This window comes from Astyanax mexicanus, unplaced genomic scaffold, assembly GCF_023375975.1.
Source record: "Astyanax mexicanus isolate ESR-SI-001 unplaced genomic scaffold, AstMex3_surface scaffold_32, whole genome shotgun sequence".
Taxonomy (NCBI): Eukaryota; Metazoa; Chordata; class Actinopteri; order Characiformes; family Acestrorhamphidae; genus Astyanax; species Astyanax mexicanus.
Window position 1 is genome coordinate 1,132,329 of NW_026040042.1, and position 14,599 is coordinate 1,146,927.

The 14,599-nt window shown below is 44.3% G+C and overlaps 1 protein-coding gene across 1 annotated transcript in view; it reads right to left on the reverse strand.

Annotated features, from left to right (window-relative positions):
• The window catches only part of LOC111189666 (NLR family CARD domain-containing protein 3-like), a 273,888-nt gene that overhangs the window by 161,553 nt on the left and 97,736 nt on the right, over nucleotides 1–14,599 (reverse strand). The gene's annotated exons all lie outside the window — the stretch shown is intronic.

A 14,599-nucleotide genomic window follows, 5' to 3' on the forward strand; every position in this document is an offset into this window, starting at 1 on the left:
CCTGCAGGTTTTCTGAAGCCAAATGTTTTAAAGCCAACAGCCAAAAGAACGTATTGCAGCCCCTTGCAGGTAGAGGACCACTGATGAATGTCTGGATGTTGAACTTGCGCAGTGTGGTAAAAAGATCATTAAAGTCTCTTTTAACACCTCAGACTCCTCTTTCTTTGTATCGTTCTTTCCAACATGAACAATAATCCGTTTCACTGTTCTGTGTTCAGCCAGTAGTGTTGGAAGCTTCTCATTCAGTTCAGAAACTGTGATGTTTGGCTCACATCGAACGATGAGTTTCTGATTATTTTTCATGCCATGAACAGAGTCATCCCCCAAAACAAGGGTGTCTGCTGAGCCCTGTGGCTCTCCTGGGGTGTTTTGAATGGCTGAATCTTCTGGTTCTTTCTGAATAATACTGGCTGGTATTTAAAAAGTCATTAAGGTCTTGCAGTGGCTCAAATCTGTTTTGCAATCTAAGTGACTGGAACTGATTTCCTCTGGCTCTGTGCTCTGATCTCCGAGCAATAGCTTTAGCATTAGCATTAGCCAGATGTGCTATGTTAGCAGGAGTGGAGGATACTACAGAGCATGCCGTTTGGGTTTAGCTCCAATGCTAACCCATTGCTGGTTTTTCCCATATCTTTCAGCTGTACTCACATTACGGATGTCCACATGATCTGCTGGTCCAATTCTGTTCGTCTCCACTGCTCGCTGCTCCGTTAAAAACCTGTTGTCTGCTGGCAGCACTCCCACTCTCCGATGGTCCTCGAACAGCGCAGAAATGCCAGTCCTTAAACTCTGATAACAGTCATTCTTTGTAGAAGATTGTAGCAGTTCTGGCAGCACTGGTGCTCTGAACCCACACAAGAAGGCATCTTGTAGATTTCTTCTTTAGCACTCTACAGGAACTTTTCTGATTCCTGTGCCTATGGCTCTACTATAAAATGTCCAAAAGAAACTAGAAAAAAATTAAATAAGAAACAAAATATGGTAGTGCTAGTGCTAATCTAAATAATGAGCTCAGACACTGTAGCTCGAAAATGTCTGAAAATAAAGAAAAGTATGAAAGATAGCAGAGATAGCAGAGCTAAGCAGAGAAGCGTCTGAACGGCACAGAAGCAGGAAGCAAAAGAACTCATAGTCAGAGCTCGCCTTTTTAGGAGAATTTAAACACCCGCTAATTAAGTGTCAACACCCATAAAAGTGGGAATAAAAAGTAATTTTTTTGTTGTTTTTCTAAAAGAATGTTGTATTTGCTAAGCTGAAAAAATTAGAAAGTGTATGGTAAAACAATGTTTTCACAACAAAAACACAGCAGTTTCCCATTCCCTCCAAATTTATATTTTTCAAGAGATCATGTGTGTAGTGTGTGTGTGAAGGTGAGATGCTCTGTTTGTTGTATTTTGATGATCTTACCACAGTTTCTCCAGTTTACAGTGTGGATTCTTCAGTCCAGCAGAGAGCAGCTTCACTCCTGAATCCTGCAGTTTATTATTACTCAGGTTCAGTTCTCTCAGAGTTGAGGAGTTTGAGCTGAGAGCTGAGGCCAGATCTGCACAGCTTTTATCTGATAGATTACACCCAGCCAGCCTGAGAGAGAAATGATAATCCATTAGAAACACTGAAATATAAACACACACCCCTTAGGAAGGAGGTGTATTAGTATATTTTTGAGATAATTATTATATTCTTTATTATGTATTATTATTATTCTTTTTCTTATTATTACTAATCAGTGAATTAAAATAAGTGCAACTGTAGGTGTTGAAGTGACCTCTTTTCTTGCTTGATTACAAATAAAAAATTTGCCTATGTATAATAAAAAAAACAAATACGGATAAATCCTCCCTAACACACACACACACACAAATTTGCAAATACTGATTTCTTTATATAGATAGATAGAGAGATAGATAGGTGCTGTCTTACTTTCATGCAGCATAGCACATAGTCTCTTAGTCACTTACTGTTAAACTTCCTGATTTTCAACTCTAGTACACTGTCCAGCAGACTCACTGGAACTAGAAAAACGAATCAGTTGTTTATAAAATGATTATTTTAGATTGTGTAGCTCCCCTTAAACACAAAAACAGAGACAGAAAAAGCTCGCAATGTGGTACAATGATCAAACTCGTACCTTAAAGCAGTTAGTTCAAAATTTATAACAATATCGATCAACTAAACTGGAAGTGTTTCATTTTGCGTGGAAAGACAGTCTTGTCAAATATAGAAAAGACCAGGCAGGTAATAAACCTCCGATTCCAGTCATTCACACCAACAAAAACACAGCAGTTCCCCTTTCCCTCCCAAACTATATTTTTCACTTTGTCTCCACTTCTCCACCTGGTATCTGGACTAGGGATGTCCCGATCCAGCTTTTTAAACTTCCTATCCGATACCGATTTTTTTTTTGCACTTCCGATCCGATACCGATATCGGCCGATACCGATACCGGCCTATCCGAGCATGTATTAAAGTTTAAAGTTATTTAGCCAACTTACTTTGTTGTCAAACTCATGTTGAAAAGCGTTTTACTCTTGATAACAAGTAGCCAGCTGAATTAGGTTTGTTTGAATAATACACAATGGTTGGTAACTGACCTGTTTATTTAGCAATTAATAAACTCAAAATAGACAAAATAATAAATAACAAACAGAAATGGCGACAGTAAACCAAGGCTTAAAAAGCCATAAGTGCAAATAATATTGTAAATTGTATTAAAAAAGCAAAAAACACAAACTGAGTAGAAAATAGTCTATTAACAGCATCAGTACTCTTGACTGCTGTACTCATCAGTGCTCTTGAACAAGTGTAAACCAAAGCTTAAAAAAATCAGTGCAAATAATGAAAACTATTTAAAGGCAAAATGCCTTCTACTCCCCAATCTCCTCCACACTTTGCTGCTCCATCCCATCTACACACTCCCTTCAATACCAACTGTTTGCCCTGCCTGCAGTCCGAGCATGATGGGGAGATTCTTTTTTTACAAAGACGAGCATTTCAGTATGCTCAGGTGTCAGCCTGCTCCTGTGTTAGTAATGTAACCATAATATAATAAATATTTTGTATAAGCAATTAAAGCTAAATTATCAAAATAAGCTACGTTTCACACAGTTTTACCTTTTAGTTGCATAAATAAGAAACATAACATGTTTCATAAACTTTATTTGCAAATAATTGTGAAATTTACCCATACCCACTAGTTGAGATGTGATACTACAATAAGCATAATGACACTAAAAACACAACAAGCAAACATCATAATGTTAAGAGAGAAAACTTTATTAAATTCAAAGAAAAAACTCTTCATAAAGGGAGCTAACGCTGCCTCCAGCCGGTCTGACCGGAGTTCATCTTTCCCGGCCCGGGGAGATGCTATGCTCGTTTGCTGAAGGTGTGCTGAAAAATGCGAACCGGATTTTACTCTCACTGGCGAAAACACAGCAAAAACTGGAATGGATTATCTAAATGAGTGCGCTGGAAAACCCGGATCGGACTGTGAAAAAAACTGGATCGGGAGTCTGGATGGGCATTTTCTTGTGCCTTCCGATCCGATACCGATACGCATTTTTTGCAAATATCGGCGGCCTAATCTGGACCGAGCACACCTGCTTAATTTAATTTGCATAAGAGATCATGTGTGTGTGTGTGTGTGTGTGTGTGTGTGTGAAGGTGAGATGCTCTGTTTGTTGTATTTTGATGATCTTACCACAGTTTCTCCAGTTTACAGTGTGGATTCTTCAGTACAGCAGAGAGCAGCTTCACTCCTGAATCCTGCAGTTCATTATCACTCAGGTTCAGTTCTCTCAGAGTTGAGGAGTTTGAGCTGAGAGCTGAGGCCAGATCTGCACAGCTTTTATCTGATAGATTACACCAATCCAGCCTGAGAGAGAAATGATAATCCATTAGAAACACTGACATATAAACACACACCCCTTAGGAAGGAGGTGTATTAGTATATTTTATATACTATTATTTCTTTTCTTATTCTTATTACTCAGTGAACAATTTTTTCTTGCTTGATTACAAATTAAAAATCTGCCTATGAATAAAAAAAACAAATACAGATAAAGTCCTCCCTAACAAACACACACACACAGCTGCCTCTATCATAATTGTTTAGTAAATTTGCAAATTCTGATTTCTTTAGATAGATAGATAGATAGATAGATAGATAGATAGATAGATAGATAGATAGATAGATAGATAGATAGATAGATAGATAGATAGGTGCCGCCTTACTTTCGTGCAGCATAGCACATAGTCTCTTAGTCACTTACTGTTAACCTTTCTGATTTTCAACTCTAGTACACTGTCCAGCAGACTCATCGGAACTAGACAAACTAATCAGTTGTTTAGAAAATGATTATTTTAGTTGGTGTAGCTCCCCTTAAACACAAAAAGAGAGACAAAAAAGCTTGCACCATGGTACAATGATCAAAGTCTTACCTTAAAGCAGTTAGTACAAAATTTATAATAATTTCGATCAACTAAACTGAAAGTGTTCTATTCTGCATGGAAAGGCAGTCTTGTCAAATATAGAAAGAACTTAATAAAGCCCACTCAGCATATCTGGCCTCTTTAGTGTTATTTCCAAATTAACTATAAACCAGGCAGGTACTGAATCTCAGATTCCAGCCATTCACACCAGCAACGCTTTTATGGACTTCTTTGATAGAAAACTGAAAACATTCAGGATAAAATTCAACAGATAAATATGTCATCTGGTGTGGCTGATATAGGACAAAACTCAGTTACTGAAGTTATGATGAGTTTTTAACCCACTTCAACAGCTAGAACTAGAGAAAATTATCTCCTCATCAAACAGCACAACCAGCACACTTGATGCAGTTCCCTCAAAATGACTAAAACAGGTACAGCCATATATAATTAAACTTCTGTTAATGATAGTAAACTCATCGTTTACCCTGGGGCATGTACCCAAAGTCATTAAAACAGCAGTAATTAAACCTCTGATCAAGAAATGTGAGCGAGAATAAAGAAAATCGAGAAATGTGTAAAAGATGAGAAAACATTGATGTCTCACAACTTTCTCCTATTAAATAATGATAAAACAGAAATTCAAAGCTGCTAGAAATAAATGATCAGACTTAATGTTAAATCTGGCCGACTTCTCCGTCACACCTGGTTCAGTAGCTAAAAACCTTGGTGTTATCATAGGTTCAGATCTAGCATTCGATAAACACATATCTAATGTTACTAGAACAGCTTTTTTTTCACTGAAAAATGAGCAAATGCCTTCATTACCTCAAGGCTAGATTATTGTAATGCACTACTGTCAGTATGTTACTGCAGTAATTAAATAAACTTTAGCTAGTTCAAAATGCTGCAGCCAGGGTCCTTAATAAAACTAGAACATTTGAGCATGTTAGTGCAGTCCTATCAGCACTGCACTGCTCCCAGTCAAATTCCGCATAGACTATAAAATTCTCCTGTTAACATATAAAGCCCTACACGGGCTCATCTCCTGAGTATTTACGAGATCTCATCTCCTATTATGAACCACCGCGATTACTTAGATCTCAGGGTGCTGGTTTCTTAGTAGTTCCTAAAATTCAGAGGAGCTCTGCAGGAGGAAGAGCTTTCTCTTATAAAGCGCCTCAACTCTGGAATAATCTCCCCGAATATGTTCAGGACTCAGACACAGTCTCAATCTTTAAGTCTAGACTGAAAAGTTACTTGTTTAGTTTAGCTTTTGGTAATGAATGTTTTTCACTTTAGATAAGGCTGCAGATTCAGGGGTTCATGGACAGAGGGAATTGTGGGTAAACTGAGATGCTGGTGCTGTTGTTCTCCCACTGCACACGGTCACTCAGGTTTGTGGACGGTGCAGTGGGTGGATGCTGGTGTTTCAGGGAGCCTCCATGTCTATGTTACCTTCTGGCTCTCTGCCTTTAGTTAGGCGGTTTTATTTAGATCTGCCGGAGTCATTAGCCACACTCTGATAATGTTTTATATTCTCTGTTTTACACAAATCCAGTTAAAACTATTTCCATCTCTCTGCTCCTCCGAGTTACTGACTGCCCACCTGTCTGACCCGATACCGATGGATGTTGGACCCCCAGGCTCTCATGTCCCCTGTCCATCCAGACTGATGGAAGTTTCTGAAGTCAGCTCTTCTCCATCACCCACCACAGATCAGCTGCTTATCATCCATCTTACTCTCCACTACAGATTACATCCAAGCTTACATGAACTCTAACTGCTTCCATTAGTGGTGCTGCTTTACTCCTGAATATATAAAACCTATGTGAATGTATAAAATACTTTTTAAAATTAATTTAAAAGCTGTTTGACCAGTGGTAGGATGTTCCCCCCTAATATGTGAGTCTTGGTCCTCCCAAGGTTTCTTCCTCCTGCAGCTCTGAGGGAGTTTTCCCTCCACACTCTCTGGGGTTTTTTTGTATTCTGCATATTTTAGGTTTAGTGTTTTGCCTGATTCTTTGTGCTGTTATCATGTTTCTGTAAAGCTGCTTTGTGGCATCAGTTTTAAAAAGTGCTATACAAATAAATTTGATTTGATTTTATAATTAATCATCATTTAATCCCCCCATGAATTAACTGTGACACTGATCATCTATCAGTCTGGAAAAGGTTACAAAGTCATTTCTAAAGCTTTGGGACTCCAGAGAACCACAGTGAGAGCTATTATTCACTAATGGAGAAAACATGGAACACTGGTGAACCTTCCCAGGAGTGACCGGCCCACAAAATTACTCCAAAACAACACAAAACCACATCTAAAGAATTGCAGGTCTCACTTGGCTCAGTTAAGGTGAGTGTTAAAGAAGAGCAAAACTCCTCCACAGAGATGTGAAAGACTCATTAACAGTTATCACAAACTCTTGATTTCAGTTGTTGCCGCCGGTGACACAATCGAGTTATTAGGTTTAGGGGTAAATTCTTTTTCACATAGGGCCAGGTTAGTTTGAATAGATGTTTTCTCTGAATAAATGAAATTACAGTAGCTTCTGTTTGTGTTTTTTTGCTACTTTTTAATTATTGTTTATCTTTGCAATATATTTTTGACAAGGCAACTTAATAAATCTGTGCTCTCTCAAATCATGCTAGTAGAGAGTTTTGGTTTGTTTTTTCACCATAAAAGTGCTTCTTTTACTCTTCTGCTCCACCGCTGCACCGCTGGTATGTGTTGCTGGTCTCACTTCTGGACTATCAGTCCTGCCTGAGAGTTCAGGATGTCATCATCTACCTGCTCAACAGAGTTTATGCTCACCTAGACAGATCAGTCAGCACTGTGAGGGTCATGGTTTTTGATTTCTTCACTGCATTTAACAGCATTCGACCTGATCTTCTGGGTGACAAGCTGACAACAGTGCAAGCAGACGCCGTCCTTGTCTCCTGGATTGTAGACTACCTGACCGACGGGCCACAGTACAGTGGTGTGAAAAATATTTGTTCCCTACAGGTTTCTTGTGTTTTTGCTTTTTTGTCATACTTACATTTTTCTGATTCTCAAACAAAGATAACCTGAGTAAATATAAAAAGCACTGTTTAACTAAAATTTTATTTATTAAAAGGAAATAACTATCCAATCTAGCCCTGTGTAAAAAGTGTTTGCCCCTAAACCTAATAACTTGGTTGTGCCACTCTTGGCGGCAACAACTGCACTCAAGCTTTACTGATAACTGGAAACTAGTCTTTTACATTTCTGTGGAGGAATTTTGTTCCACTTTTCTTTACAGAATTATTTTAATTCAGACACATTGGAGGATTTTCCAGCATAAACGTCCTGTTTAAGATCATCCACAGCATCTCAATCAGACTTTAACTAGACCCTCCAAAAACCTTAATTTAGTTTTATTAATCCATTCAGATGTGAACTTTTTGTTTGTGTGATTTGGTTCATTGTCCTGCTGCAGAACCCAAGTAAGCATGAGCTTTAAGTCACAAACAGATGGCCAGATATTCTCCTTTAGGATTGTCTGGTAAACAGCAGAATTCCTGGTTCCGTCTATTACAGCAAGTTATTCAGCAGCCCCAGACCATCACACTACCATACTGAACATGTTTTACGTTCAGTATGATGTTCTTTTTCTGAAATTATTATGTAACGGGACACACACCTTTCAAAAAGTCATGTCCAAATAATAGTTAAGATGTTTGTTGGCAAATGTGAAATAAGTTGTTTTTTTAGGTCAGTTTTTGCCTAGAAACTCTCCCATGGAGACCATTTTCACCCAGTCTCTTTCTTATTATTGAATCATTAACACTGACCTTAACTGAGACCAGTCAGACCTGTAGTTCTTAAATGTTGTTCTGGGTTCTTTTGTGACCTCCTTGATGAGTTGTCCATGCACTTTTGGTATAATGTTGGTCAGCTGGACTCCTGGGAAGGTTCACCAGTGTTCTATGTTTTCTCCATTAGTGAATAATAGTGAATCACTGTGGTTCTCTGGAGTCCCAGAGCTTTAGAAAATGACTTTATAACCTTTTCCAGACTGATAGATGATCAATTACTAAGTTTTTTCACCTTTCTTTGAATTTCTTAACATTAAGGTATAATAATGTGTTGTTTTTTAAAATCTTTTATCTGCTTCATGTTGTCAGACAGGTTCTATTTTAGTGATTTCTTGATTTTACAGGTCTGGCAGTAATCAGGCCTGGCTGTGGCTAGTGAAATTGGACTCCATAAAGTTTCCCAAAAGTGTGATTAATCAAAGTTAATTTATTAAACACATTTTTTTTCACACAGGACTAGATTTGTTTTTGATATTTTTCTTTCCTTTAATAAATAAAATCATAATTTAAAAGGTGCTTTTTATATTTACTCAGGTTATCTTTGTCTGATGTTAAAATCAGTTTGATCATTTGAAAATATGACAAAAAAAAAGAAAACTGGCCATTAAGTGCAGACAAAAGCTTGGATTCCTTTATCGGAATAAATCCTGTTTACCCGTGCACACTAGAAAAAGAATAGTGGAGGCAACCATACTAGCAGTGCTGGACTATGGTGATGTAATTTATAAAAAAGCGTCCGCCAGTGCTCTCAAACCATTAGACTCTACCATTCTGCTCTGAGATTTATTACTGGTGACCCTTACACTACTCACCACTGCTCACTATATGATAGAGCTGGTTGGTCCTCACTAGCTGCACCAAGAGAATCTCATTGGCTAATTTTGATCTATAAACCACTCTCTGGGCATCTGCCATCTTATATCTCTTCACTGATCTTAATTATTAATAATGCATATCAGACTCGTTCCAGTAGCTGGATCACCTGTTCAGGTACCAAGAGTTTTTAGTGAACTGGGAAAATCTGCTTTTAGCTACAGAACACCAGCGAGCTGGAATTCACTACAGGAATCACTGAAACTCAGCTCGCTGGGATCACTGAATCATTTTAAACTTTTAGATTCTAATCACCATCAGAAAGCCTGTGACGGTTTTAAATGACTTTTTATTAATTTATCTTTTTTTCTTATTTTATTTTAATACATTTTATTTATTTATTTTTTAATGTTTTATATTTTCATTCTTGTTCTTAGTTGTATTATTCATTTAATCACTTATCATTTTTAACATTTTACTTTACTTTTACTATTATCTATTTGCTTATTTTATATTTTATACATTTTTCACTTTTTATGTGTCAAAGTTTTTTTTATGGTATTTTAGAATTTTCTGTTTTACATATATATTTTAATTTGCTAGTATTAACCCACGCCCTGATGGAATAAGATAGAAAGAGGAGGGGGGCGAACTCAGTGGATATTTTGGGCTAGAGTTCGGGGCAGCTACGCAAGGACGCGAGAAGCTGAAGCCCCCCCCGCGATGAGAGGTAAAGAAGAAGAAGAAAGAGAAAAAGGTGGGAGATGGGGTGGAGGCGGGTGCCAAGTTGTACCACACGCAGGAGGAGAGGAAGTGGGGGTTTAAATAGGGCTAGTGGGTGGAGTAATGGGCGTGGATTATCTCCCAAAATTTAGTTATGAATAACTCCACTTTGCTAGTATTAACCCACGCCCTGATGGAATAAGATAGAAAGAGGAGGGGGGCGAACTCAGTGGATATTTTGGGCTAGAGTTCGGGGCAGCTACGCAAGGACGCGAGAAGCTGAAGCCCCAAAAATTAGACAGTAAGGGAAGCCAGGCGCTCGTGAGCAGCTAAAAGGTCGCTTGCGTGGGTTCTGATGTATCCATGGTAAGCTTGGGAGGTCCAGCGACCGAGGATTTTTACTGTGTGATCGGGCAAACCGCGGTGAGATGCTGTGGATGCGGCGCCGATTCTAAAAGAGTGGGCTGAAAAGAAGGAAGGGTTAAAACCGCTGAGTGAGAGAATTTGCTTAAGATGAAAATGAAACCAGTGGCGAGTGGCAGGTGATCCGGATGCTGTGACGAAAAGAGGGTCGTCTGGAGAAGCTTGGTGAGTGAGACGGTGGCTGAGGTACGCAGTGATGGGCTCATAGGGGCTGAGAGGGGAAGTGAGTTTGAAAAGATAGATAGGGGCAGAAATGCCGAGCTGGTCAGTTTTACTGCGTTTGATTCTGAAGGTCAGTGTTCTTTCGTCCAAAATAGATAAATCAGAAAGACAGGGGTGAAAAGCAGGATTATGGGAGGTAGTGGAAGTTGTGAATTCCGAGCAGCGGAGAAAGCCGAAGAAGGCGAGGAGAAACATAGATTCAAGCGTAGAGCAGATGGAGGGAGCAGCGTATCCGTGGCGGAGCGTAAAAAGACAGTAATGCAGTATATGGGAAGTGATGGGGAGGCGCCGATTGGGCGAACGCGGCTCTCGTCTTCTGATTCCTCTGATAAGTAGGGATATTTGGTGGTGTTTGGAAAAGGGATGAGGAGATCCTAATAGCAGAATAAGAAAGAAGTTGATAGCAGACAGATATACTTTTAAAGTGGAGGAGCGGATCGAAAGATGAGTGCTGGAGAAAGTGAGAAAGGAGGACAGAGTGTGAAGGTCTAAAGAAGGAAAAGGAAGGTTTTGGATATGGTGGAAACGTTTAAAACATTGCCAACCGGTCCAGTAGGTGGACAAGGTGTTAGGGGATACGGAGTCGATGATGAGATCTTGAGAAGCGGTGGTGAGTTGGTTCATGCTGGATGTGGCTAGAGCGGGAAGATGGTATCTGAATAAGGTGGAGTCGGAGTGGGCTGAGGGTCCATATGTGGTGCCAAGGTCCTGAATTTCTGCAGGTTGAAACGAGAGAGAGCGTCGGCAGTGGGATTAGAGAGGCCAGGTATGTGTAGAGCTTGGAGAGAAAATTGGTGTGTGATGGATAACCAAGTCAGACGACGGAGATAGAGCATGATGGATAGATTATTGGATCTGGATTTATTGATAATGTGTACAACGGTGGAACTGTCGGAATGGATGGAGACGATGCTTCTCTTCCAATGAGGACCCCAAAGCACGGCGGCTGCGACGACGGGATATAACTCCCGCAGGGCAGAGGAGTCGCCGTCTGTAGCCGACTGGTCGATGAGCTCCTGAGGCCAGGGAGAGAAAAACCAACGGGTGCCACATTAGCCTCCGTATCCAAAGGAGGGGGCAGCGTTGGTGAAGAGAAAAAAGTCGGGGTGATCCGACGCTTCGGGAAGGCGAAAGAGAGAAATGCCATTCCAGTGGGAGAGTAGGAGGAGCCAGAAGCGCAATTCAGACAGGCATGCTTGGTCCAGGGTGACTGTTTGGTAGAGAGAGGTGGCGGAAGAAGACAGCGTGAGAAGGTGAGAAATGAAGGATCTGCCTTGGGGAATAATCCGCATGGCGAAATTTAAATGCCCCAAGAGAGAGAGAAGCTGCTGTTTGGAGCAGTGCTGACGTTCAAGGAAGAGAGAGAGGGCATCCTTGATACGGACCAGCTTGTCACGGGGGAGGGAAGCCTGGAGAGAAACGGAATCCAGGGTAATGCCTAGAAATTCCAGAGATGTAGCAGGGCCGACAGTTTTGTCGGGAGAGAGAGGAATACCCAGACGGTCGAAAGCTGCAGACAGTCGGGTGATGCATCGGGCTGGAGGAGAGGTGGGGGCATCGAGGACGAGAAAATCATCCAGCAGATGGACGACGTACGGGATGCGATAAACGTTGAGAAGGATCCAGGACAGCGATTCGGCTAGGGAGTCGAATATCTTAGGGCTGCTCTTACAGCCGAAGGTGAGGCGGACCGCGAAGTAATATCGCCCGCGCCAACGGACTCCGAAAAGGTGCCAGAAATCGGGATGCAAGGGGACAACTTTAAAAGCAGATACGATGTCCGCCTTGGCCAGCCAGGCACCCCGCCCGAGGAGGCGGATGAGGGAGATCGCGTTATCCACGCAAGCATACGACATGGAAAAGTCGGCGCTGGGAATCAGGCTGTTGATGGATGGTATGATAGAACCGTGAGGAGCGGAGAGGTCGATGACGATGCGCTTCTTCCCCGAGTACTTGCGCGTGGCAATGCCTATGGGGCTAATGCGATAGGTGGAAAACGGGAGAGAAGAGAAAGGGCCGATCATAAAACCCTCCGCAACTTCTTTGCGCAGAAGCCGGGAAACGACCTCCGGCTCGGCCTCAGCCGAAAGGAGGTTAGCGCAGGAGCAGGAGGAGGAAGGCAGGACAGCTAGACCAGGCGAGAACCCAAAAAGAAATCCATCCAGGAGATGAGAGACGAAAGCAGGGTCGGGATGGCCGGAGAGGCACGAAGCCAGCTCGGGCACGTTGACAGGTGTGGACAGAAAGCGGAGCAGTCAGCTTCCGCCGTGCTTGGGTGGGCGCCGGGGACAGCCGGAGCGGGAGTGAGCCAGCCCGCAGTAGGAGCAGGCGTGCAGCAGCTTGCAGGACGAGGCGAAGCAGCCGCCCCCGTTGAAATTGTTGCACAGCATGCGATGGCCCAGGAAACTCAGGCGTCTGCCGCGGGCATCGCGGGCATCGACGGAGATAACGCGCTGGGGGGAGGGAGCGCGGCCGGCCGGGGCATCCGCGAAGCGTGCAGAAGAGCTCGCGGCCGCGCGCGGGCCAGATGAGGGGTCCACGAGGGAACAGGCAGAGGCGGGGTGGGAGGGATGCCCGCACAGCCCACAGGAAATGGAAGCACGGCCCGCGAAGATCCTGCAGTAAAGTTCCATATCTAAAATGCCCCAGTACGTGGAGACATTCTGCTGCAAGAGGCGGGCTGCAGCCCGAGCAGAAAACAGGCGGTGGTATTCCAGAAATCCCGAGCCACCAAAGCGCACGGCCAGGTCCATTATAACGGAAAGATAATCGTCAAGTTCCTGACGTCGAGCTGGGAAGGATGAGCAGATAATGTCTCTGAACAAGGCGAAAGCCAAGGCGAACTCGGGGACCGTGAGAATCCCCGAGGCGCCGCAGCGCGGAGCGTGAGGGAAAGATCTCCCACATCAACAGTGCGCGGAGCGGCGAGCTGGGAGGAGGGACGCAACAACAGCGAGAGATCTATATCCGCACCTTGCAGAATCCGCTGGCGAAGCGCAGGCTGGACCAAGGGGGGGGGTGAAGACCAGAGCGCCCGGAGGGGGCGGGGCTGGAGCGGCGGTGTAGAGTGAGTAGGAGGGGTCAGGAGGCGGAAGGCGGAGCCCAGGCAGCGCGAGGGAAGAGGCAGGCACGAATTCAGAGGCTGGTGGGCGGGCCAACAAGGAGGGGATGGCGTGGGAAGATGGGGGGATGGCGTGGGAAGATGAGGGGATGGCGTGGGAAGATGAGGGGATGGCGTGGGAAGATGAGGGGATGGCGTGGGAAGATGAGGGGACGGCGTGGGAAGATGAGGGGATGGCGTGGGAAGATGAGGGGATGGCGTGGGAAGATGAGAGCGCGGCAAGGGAAGATAGGGGTAAGGTGAGAGAAGGCGGGGGCATGGCGAGGGAAGACAGGGGTAAGGTGAGAGAAGGCGGGGGCATGGCGAGGGAAGACGGGGGCAAGGTGAGAGAAGGCGGGGGCATGGCGAGGGAAGACGGGGGCAAGGTGAGAGAAGGCGGGGGCATGGCGAGGGAAGACTGGGGAACAGCGTGGGAAGACGGCGGGACGGAGTGGGGAGGAGGAAACAGAGAAGAGGAGAAGAGAGGAAGCGAAGATTGGAGGCGGGCAGGAGCCGAAGGGAGGGAAAGGAGAGGACGGGGAGGATCACCTAAAAGCGAGGAAGAGGGAACCCCAACGGGGAAGGAGGCCGGCGCCGGGCCAGGTGCGGGAACCGCCACGCTGGCAGGGGGCGCTGGAACGGGGACAGAGCGCCGGGAACGGCTGCGAGGAGGAAGCAACGCCGGGGAGGATCCGCCGCGGGCTGCAGCAGGCTGGGCAGAGGAGCGCCTGGAGCCGGGGCTGGAAGCCTGAAAGAGGGAAAACAGGCAGCGCTTGTTGGCCGACCGGGCGAAGGGAACGCCGCGGGACCGGAGCGCCTTCTGCAAACCAGAGACAGTCCAATCGCCAATCGAAGAAGCCGCCTGAGAGGCGGGAGAAGCAGGAGGAGGCCGCGAGGGAGCGGCAGAGGCAGCCGGAGGACGAGAACCAATCCTGGGGGTCGAAGGCCGCCGTCGAGGGGAAGGAGAAGCCGGCGAAGCCCGGCGGCGACGCGAGGACCGCGCGGAGCGCGGAGCAGCTTCGCGGGAGCGGCCAGACCGGGTCGAGG